Here is a 7,463-nt window from a genome sequence, read left to right as displayed (position 1 = left end):
TAGGAACTTGGAACATATTTTCTTGTAACTCAAACGATATTAAAACAAAAGACAACAAATGAACAATGTAAAAGAAATGAATTTTTTCTAAGTGAAAGTATCCATTGTTTACACAATTTTGGTGCTGAATCGAGTTACGATTGACAAAGTATTACACTTTTCAATCATTTAGTTATCACAAATTTTGTACAAATTTCGAACACCACTATCTGACCATGTGATATATTGATTTTTGAGATTGAAATACATAGGTTTATAGATAAAGTAGATAGATAAAGTTTATCGATCATTTCAAATGATTACAAATGTATTCAAACTAACAAATCACAGTTTTTTATCGAAATGGTTCGACTCAGCTCGTTCCCAACTCTGATTGTAATAACTAGGGTCCTCATTTTTCAGGAACAAGCCTAAAAGAATACACAAAATTTCGGGCAAATCTTCTTTCCGCAGATATTTACTTTCAGTCCAAGTAAATCATCAAACGAGCTCCTTGACTCAAAAATTCTCATAACGTTGATCTGTGTATTCCAGATACTCCCAAAAGCTTAAACTTGATTCGTATCTACTCGATTCGTCAAAAGAAACTTCAGACCGGCCTCCTTCTAAGAGTTCGAAAAGTGTTTTTTCATCTTGGGCAAAACTTTATTTTCACAAAATATCAGAAATCTCATGGCTTGAGTTCAGCATTGCGAGTTAAGAACGAATATGTAGATCATGTAATTAAGAATAGGTAAAAAACAATTGACTGTATCGATCGTCTATAATTTAGGGCAATGTATATTCGATTTATTCTACAACCTTTTGTCCGTAATCATTATCAGTGCCTTAATATATCCGGTAAAGTCGAAACTTTTAACTTACAATCAATTTTTCAACTTCGACAAAAAGAAAAAGACCGTTTAATTGTCGGTTAACCGTTTCTCGAAGTTAATGATTTACGTAGTGATGTTTCAAACAATTTGATATTTACCGCTATATTGATTGTTTAACTATATGTGATCGATTACATAATAAATTTCTCAGAATTTCTTCCCAATGAAAATGTTGTTTGATCACACTATCGTTTACAAGAGAGATTCGGTTGATAAACCATAACAGGAAATACATTCATGAGTCATCGACTCGAAGAGGTTTCAAACATCTGCTAAGGAATTTCCACGGAAAAAAGGATCTACACTTCATTTACACGCATGTGTACATATATATAGTTGGCATTCAACGTTACACCGCGTAAAGTTCATAAGACGAGTACCAGGACTGTAGGAGTCATTATAAAGAAAGCGTAATCACGGCTGAATTCAAATTCATTACCAACTATACGGATCGTGAAAACTGAATTTTTCATAATTATAGTTATATTTGAGATTATGGATTATTGGAAACTTTTAAATTGTTTGTAATGATTTTTTATCTGGACTTCTACATGAAATGAAATTGTAACAAATCGTTAGCACCTCAGAATCAAATACATAATAAAAAATAATGCTGCTGATAAATTCATGTATTACGGAATATTTATTCACAGCAATTCACCGCTTTCAAGATCAATAACATCGCAGATCTATGAACTGTCGAAGCACATTATCCATTTAATTGTGAATACTTGATATCAGTCAGTTTCATAACGATATTTAACAAGCTACTCTTAAACGAATGATGGATATCTTTCGCAAGTTTTCAAGCTTGTTCATTCGCGGGAGTTTCAAAGCAACTAAATAAAATTTGTAACAACGACGCTACGTTTTATGCGTGTAATATTATATCTATACGATGTAGGTAAATTGTACGCTATATAAATCCGTAACCATGATCTATGCGTTTATTGCTCGGCCTTCGAATAATCGAGATAAATGGTACGCGAGCGTATAATCAAGATCGGTTTCAATATCCTAGAATCTATATCATAGCCGTAATTTACCGATGCATTATTTTCAATGCGTCGTTTCACAACATCAAATAGGAGGGTTTGATCTTAACCTTTTCAGACTTTGACGCGGGTCGATTCTGAGCGACGGATCGGCTAATTCGATCGTCAATATTACAACAGAAATGAGAAGAAGGAATAAAAAAAAAAAAGAGGAAAGGAAAAAATATTTTTAGTCAACTACGTAAACCGAGAAAACAACTGAAAACAGTTTGTACGTTGGAATTAGCCATTATTACAATCAACAAAGAAATTATATTGTATTAAACATGGTTATAATTGGCGTGATTAAAGACCATGTATTACGTATGTTTTTATCACGACACGAACACATCTGTATCATGTATACGTGTCAATGCGTATCAAAAGTAAACGATGAAACAAAATAATTGAACGTCATTGGTCAGCGAGTTCGTCTGCAATGCAGGGGAGCCAACCTACACGAAACAAAAAGTGAGATCTGGAAGTGATGATCTGAAATTATATTTATTTGGCAACTGGTATAATAGTTATCAGTTGTTGGTCTGTTAACGTCAAAAGTTTGCCAAGACTGCCCGATAAATTACATCGGGTATTTGAAATCTGCGCAACCTAACGGCATGCGAATCTCTGGCATAACCTCCATAAATCGCATTTGATAACTGAAGCTTGAAATGGCCAGCCTGCATGAAAATTTGACAATCTCACGCATGCTCAGTCAGACGATCAATCTGTAAAGTTTCATCGTGTTCGCCAGTTATGATATAGCGTGCTATTTCTGACTCTGCCAAGTGCAGAATATCGTGTTTTTAGATTCTCCAAAAATGTCGTTTGTAGAAATATTTTTTTAGGAAATACGTTACACAGGCTTTTGCTTGCAATAGAGAATGGAATGTTATCGCGACAGGGATATTTTCTTCGGGCACGTGTATAACTGTTTACAATTCAACTGTTTTGACGTTAGATAAAGCCGCATGAAATTCGGTCTTGTGATTGCGTTAAAGAGATTATTATACATACCTACCTACCTTACATACTTTGTTTAAAATTAAGGCGTGTTTGCCGACGAAGGACGCGCCTGCCTGTCTGTGATTTTGCCGTATCGTGACATGTTGTTATGCCAAGACTATGAAATGCAGGATTTACAAACGCAAAATTTCCCACGTCTCCGCTGTTTCCGGATATTTATCTTTTCCGAAACAATGAAGACGGTATAATTATGACTAAACAAAAGATCCAAAAGAAGGAACGTCTAAAATAATTAAGAACGTCGGCGAAAAAATCTTTACTCTTTATTGATTTTATTACGAGATGCTCGTATACATTGAGTATTTATCAAATCGCATAATATTCGTGAGCGCTACGAAAATCTTTTCAAAAACGTATAAATAAAAAATTTAACCGTCGATGCTTGGTTTTAAATCGCTTCTAAATAGTTAAAAAATTTTAATACTTGTTCGCTTTCACTACTACAAATTCACGGCAGTGAATATTCTTGTTTTTTTTTTTTTTTTGAGTACTTAATTCAACATGACCATTCGTTGATGAGAATCAATATCGGTAAAAATTATCAAACTAAATATTTAACGTTGTGAACGTGGTGAAAGAAAGTATTTCAATGTCCTTAGTGACTTTGTAGATAACAGTATTTTTAATGAAATGAGCCGTCATAAAGCAAAATCGAACGAATCTGCTAAATTTTTAAACAGTTTGCAGTGATTTCAAACGAAGCATCGGGACCGCTACGTTTTTGGATATTATTTCAGTATTATCTATTTTTGTGCTCTTGAAGATATCTTCCTAGCTTACAAATATATTCATTTGGCAAATACTTAATGTATTTATCAATCTCGTGATGAAATAAATAAAAAGTATCAATTTCTGAATAACTAACCATACCCAAACTCTTTAAATGCACGCCTCTTGAAACTAGCTAGAATTTTCTATCTATTATAGGTACATACCTCATTCTCTGGTATAATTATTCACTTCAATTTGTGCGTAGTTTGACAATTGAACCGCCTTAGCTCTAAAGCGTCAACTGCGCGATTATTTTATCCATCAGGTTTTATAGTATCCCGAGAAAATAATTCTAGTTTATTATACTGACGTATGTTATTAGTGTAAGAAAACTTCACACGTCAGCTCGTTGACTCGATTAACGACTCGTTCATACATTGACCTGTGTAGCAAGAGAAAAATGGCTGAAGCAGAGCAGTTATAACGACAATATATGGGTAAACAATATAGTTCAGCAACTAACTTATCCTCTCATTGTTAGAGCCTGTCATGCTTTAACCAACGATTCCTAATTGCTTTTAAATGAACACCCGTCAATTTAACGTTGCCCTACTGCGAACACATCGTGCATGATCAGCAGTCAGTTGTTGTTTAACAACAAACGATTCTCGGTCCATAGCACATTGTGGTACGGCTAGCTGTAAATTTCCAGCTATAACTTAAAATCGGCGAGTTAGCCTACATCTGAGGAAAAATGTGTTAAGGTTGGTCTGAAATTTTATCTGCAATACACTTTCGATTCATCATACGTGTGGAGTAAAATTTAAATGATTTGAACCTGTACAACAATTGGAATTCTTTTTATTTTAAATGATATTTTCAAGCCAAGCTGAAATGCATTTATGTGAAGCTGATGCAAAGCATTTTTTTATCTGCTTCGACTCTTCCTCATAGAATGTAAAATATATGTAACAAATATTTTTTATGTAAAATAATATATGCACGGCATAGCTTAGACATCCAAGATGGTACACTTCAGAGTGCACTTCAAATTGATTTTCAACACACAGTAGTTTACAAACAGGAATTTCACTATGCATATATTATACTAATTGGACCCATTTTGCATAACTTATATAGCCTATGTAACTCGGGCAGACCTATGGAACAATTTGGTGCAAGTTTCATGTAAATCGGTCCACTGGTTCTCGAATTTATTGGTAACATAGACAGAAACAGACAAAGGATTTTATGTATTAGTATAGTATAGATATATTCAATTTTGTATTCACAATACCCATTCAAAAAATATATGCTTGTGTATCCTCATGAGTTGCTTCCGGATATTTTACGACAGTAAAAATCTTTCTGAGACGTGGTTTTCAAATATTTTCCAAAGCTTTCCCGAAATATTTCTAATAATATTGTTGATGTGTACATATTTCGAAAATGTTTGTTAAAATATGTACAAATGTTATCATACGCACCATTCTCGAAGATTTTTTTTTTTCAATTGCGTGATACGTGCAGGAACATATTAAACGGTGTACACTGCACAATTATATGGATACGCAAACTAACGATTATCAATTCAATGGTATCGTGAATTGAATTTCATAATTCGTGGCGTAGGTCCAGGTAGGATATTTGCGTTCATTTGTGCCCTGAGGGCGTTTGAACGCCATTGACATTTTTGCGAGGCGCCAACCCGACCTAAATTCCGTTCCAAGATCCGCCAACCGGTTCTACCGGGTTAAAAAATACATTTCGCCGACTATAATTACTTGCAACGAGCCGTGAGAGTCTATGTATAGAAATAAATCTCTAAGCCTATTTTGAGCCGAGTGAATTAACGATGAAACTTGAATCGAATCATTCGCAAATAAATCTGATGCAATTAAGGATCAGTGGGCTGTACTCTGAACCAAAAGTTAATCGCAGTGTTGTACGTTATGTAGATAATATTACATTAAATTTGACTCGATGGTTTCGAGTCTTTCACTGTAACGAAGACTTACGTTGCTTACATGGTTACACCAAATATTTCCTCGTCTTGCAAGGAAAATTATCCGCAGCAAGAACATATTTTTTTCACTAAGCGCAAAAAAATATTGTGTGAAATTAACAATTATTTTTTTCAGTGTATTAAAAATCTTCTATTTGTATTGTTTTTTTTTTTTTTACTTTATCTCGATTAAAACAATAAGGATTCCCATTCTTAACTACAGAGATGATTGCATGAGAAACTATTTTTTTTTTTTATCGCATCACGATGAGTTTTGACCTGAATTATTGTCTTTATCTACATCGTAATACTCATTTACTTGTAGAACACTGAAAGTTAAGAAAATATTTTTACAAAACCGTTGAAAATATCTCCAACAATTTTATGTATGCCAATGATTACGAACGCAAATAAAACCATATTCCTACCACGTAATAGAAAGGATTCTGAGTAAATTCGAATAACAGAAACTAGGATATCAACAATCGGAGATAAGGTTTTATAATTAGAACGTTCAAACTTATTAAGCTCTGATGTTTTTGACCTGGTTCTTATGCTGTTGGGCTGATTTTGTTCACTTCAGGAATATTCAAAGATCGCGTGAAAACATTTTCGTACTAATAGTCATCTCCGGGGTGAATCAGAGTAAATTTGTGTAAGTAAAACATGTTACAATAAATGTTCAACAACAATTAAATTTGCAAGTTATAACAGCTATGCTGTGATGCAAAATTTTATAAATGTTCTTCAAACAATTTGCGATAATCTGGTCAGCGATCAAAATGAGTCCAAAAACATTGAGATCGGGTGAACACCAATAGGATAAGAAAAAAATGAATAAATTTTACGTTTCGAAATCATATAATTCTACACTTCCCTCTGACGTCAAAGTCGTTTCGACTTGTTTGATTTTAATCATCCATCTCCACGTTTGTACTTTGGCGTGTGGCGGAAAAATCGACATGTATAGTAACTTCAGTCAAGTTCATTCCAATTGGTATAAAGTGGTGCTTTGATTAAACGACTAATTTGTGCCTAAGTAATTTATTCGTACCAAGTATTTTTAATCCCAAAGCTCGCGACGCTCATCAAAAAGCATAAGAAACTCGTGAAAGTTTCACAAATACAGTCTACGGTTTACAAAGAGATACAAAAAACGTTATTCAAGATGAGAAAACTGACCTAACGAGTTCCCTGCAAACTTCGATAATCTCTTCTTCCGTCCACTTTATAGTGATAAATACCTTCACGCGTACGGCCAATCGAGAACTTTGACCGTGTCATTTTGGCCTTCAGAACAAGTTTAGCAACGTTAATACCATCATCGGATCTTGGCTCTTGGTTTTTGGGATGTAAATTTTCAGATAAAAATAAAAACTTTTCTTTATTTGTAACACAGTATTGAAGAGCGATGCTCTTCTTCAGTTATATTATAGTATCATCGTAAATCAACTTGTTGTATCCAATATCCACTTATACGAATAAGTGTTGTCCACTCGGTATACGAATTTCTTACAATAATTCTTGAAACTTGTTCTCTGAAATTTCAGTATTTCCTCTCGTCGAAAAATATGACCCAAGTGTTTTTAACCTAAAAATATTTGATTTTTCCTAATATAAAATATACGAACGTATTTTTTGGGACCTCTAAAGGATTTACCTCAATATATATTTTATGTTCGAATAGTTCAGACTTTTAAAAAAAATTATAAGGTAAAAGTTCAATTTTAAAACGTGATAAAATTGTGTGAAATATTTCTCGCTTACAATGAGGCTTTAAAGCCTAAAATTGCAACATTTTCACATCTAATT

This window comes from Neodiprion pinetum, chromosome 4 (assembly GCF_021155775.2).
Source record: "Neodiprion pinetum isolate iyNeoPine1 chromosome 4, iyNeoPine1.2, whole genome shotgun sequence".
NCBI lineage: Eukaryota > Metazoa > Arthropoda > Insecta > Hymenoptera > Diprionidae > Neodiprion > Neodiprion pinetum.
Note: the sequence above shows the minus strand (reverse complement) of the source record.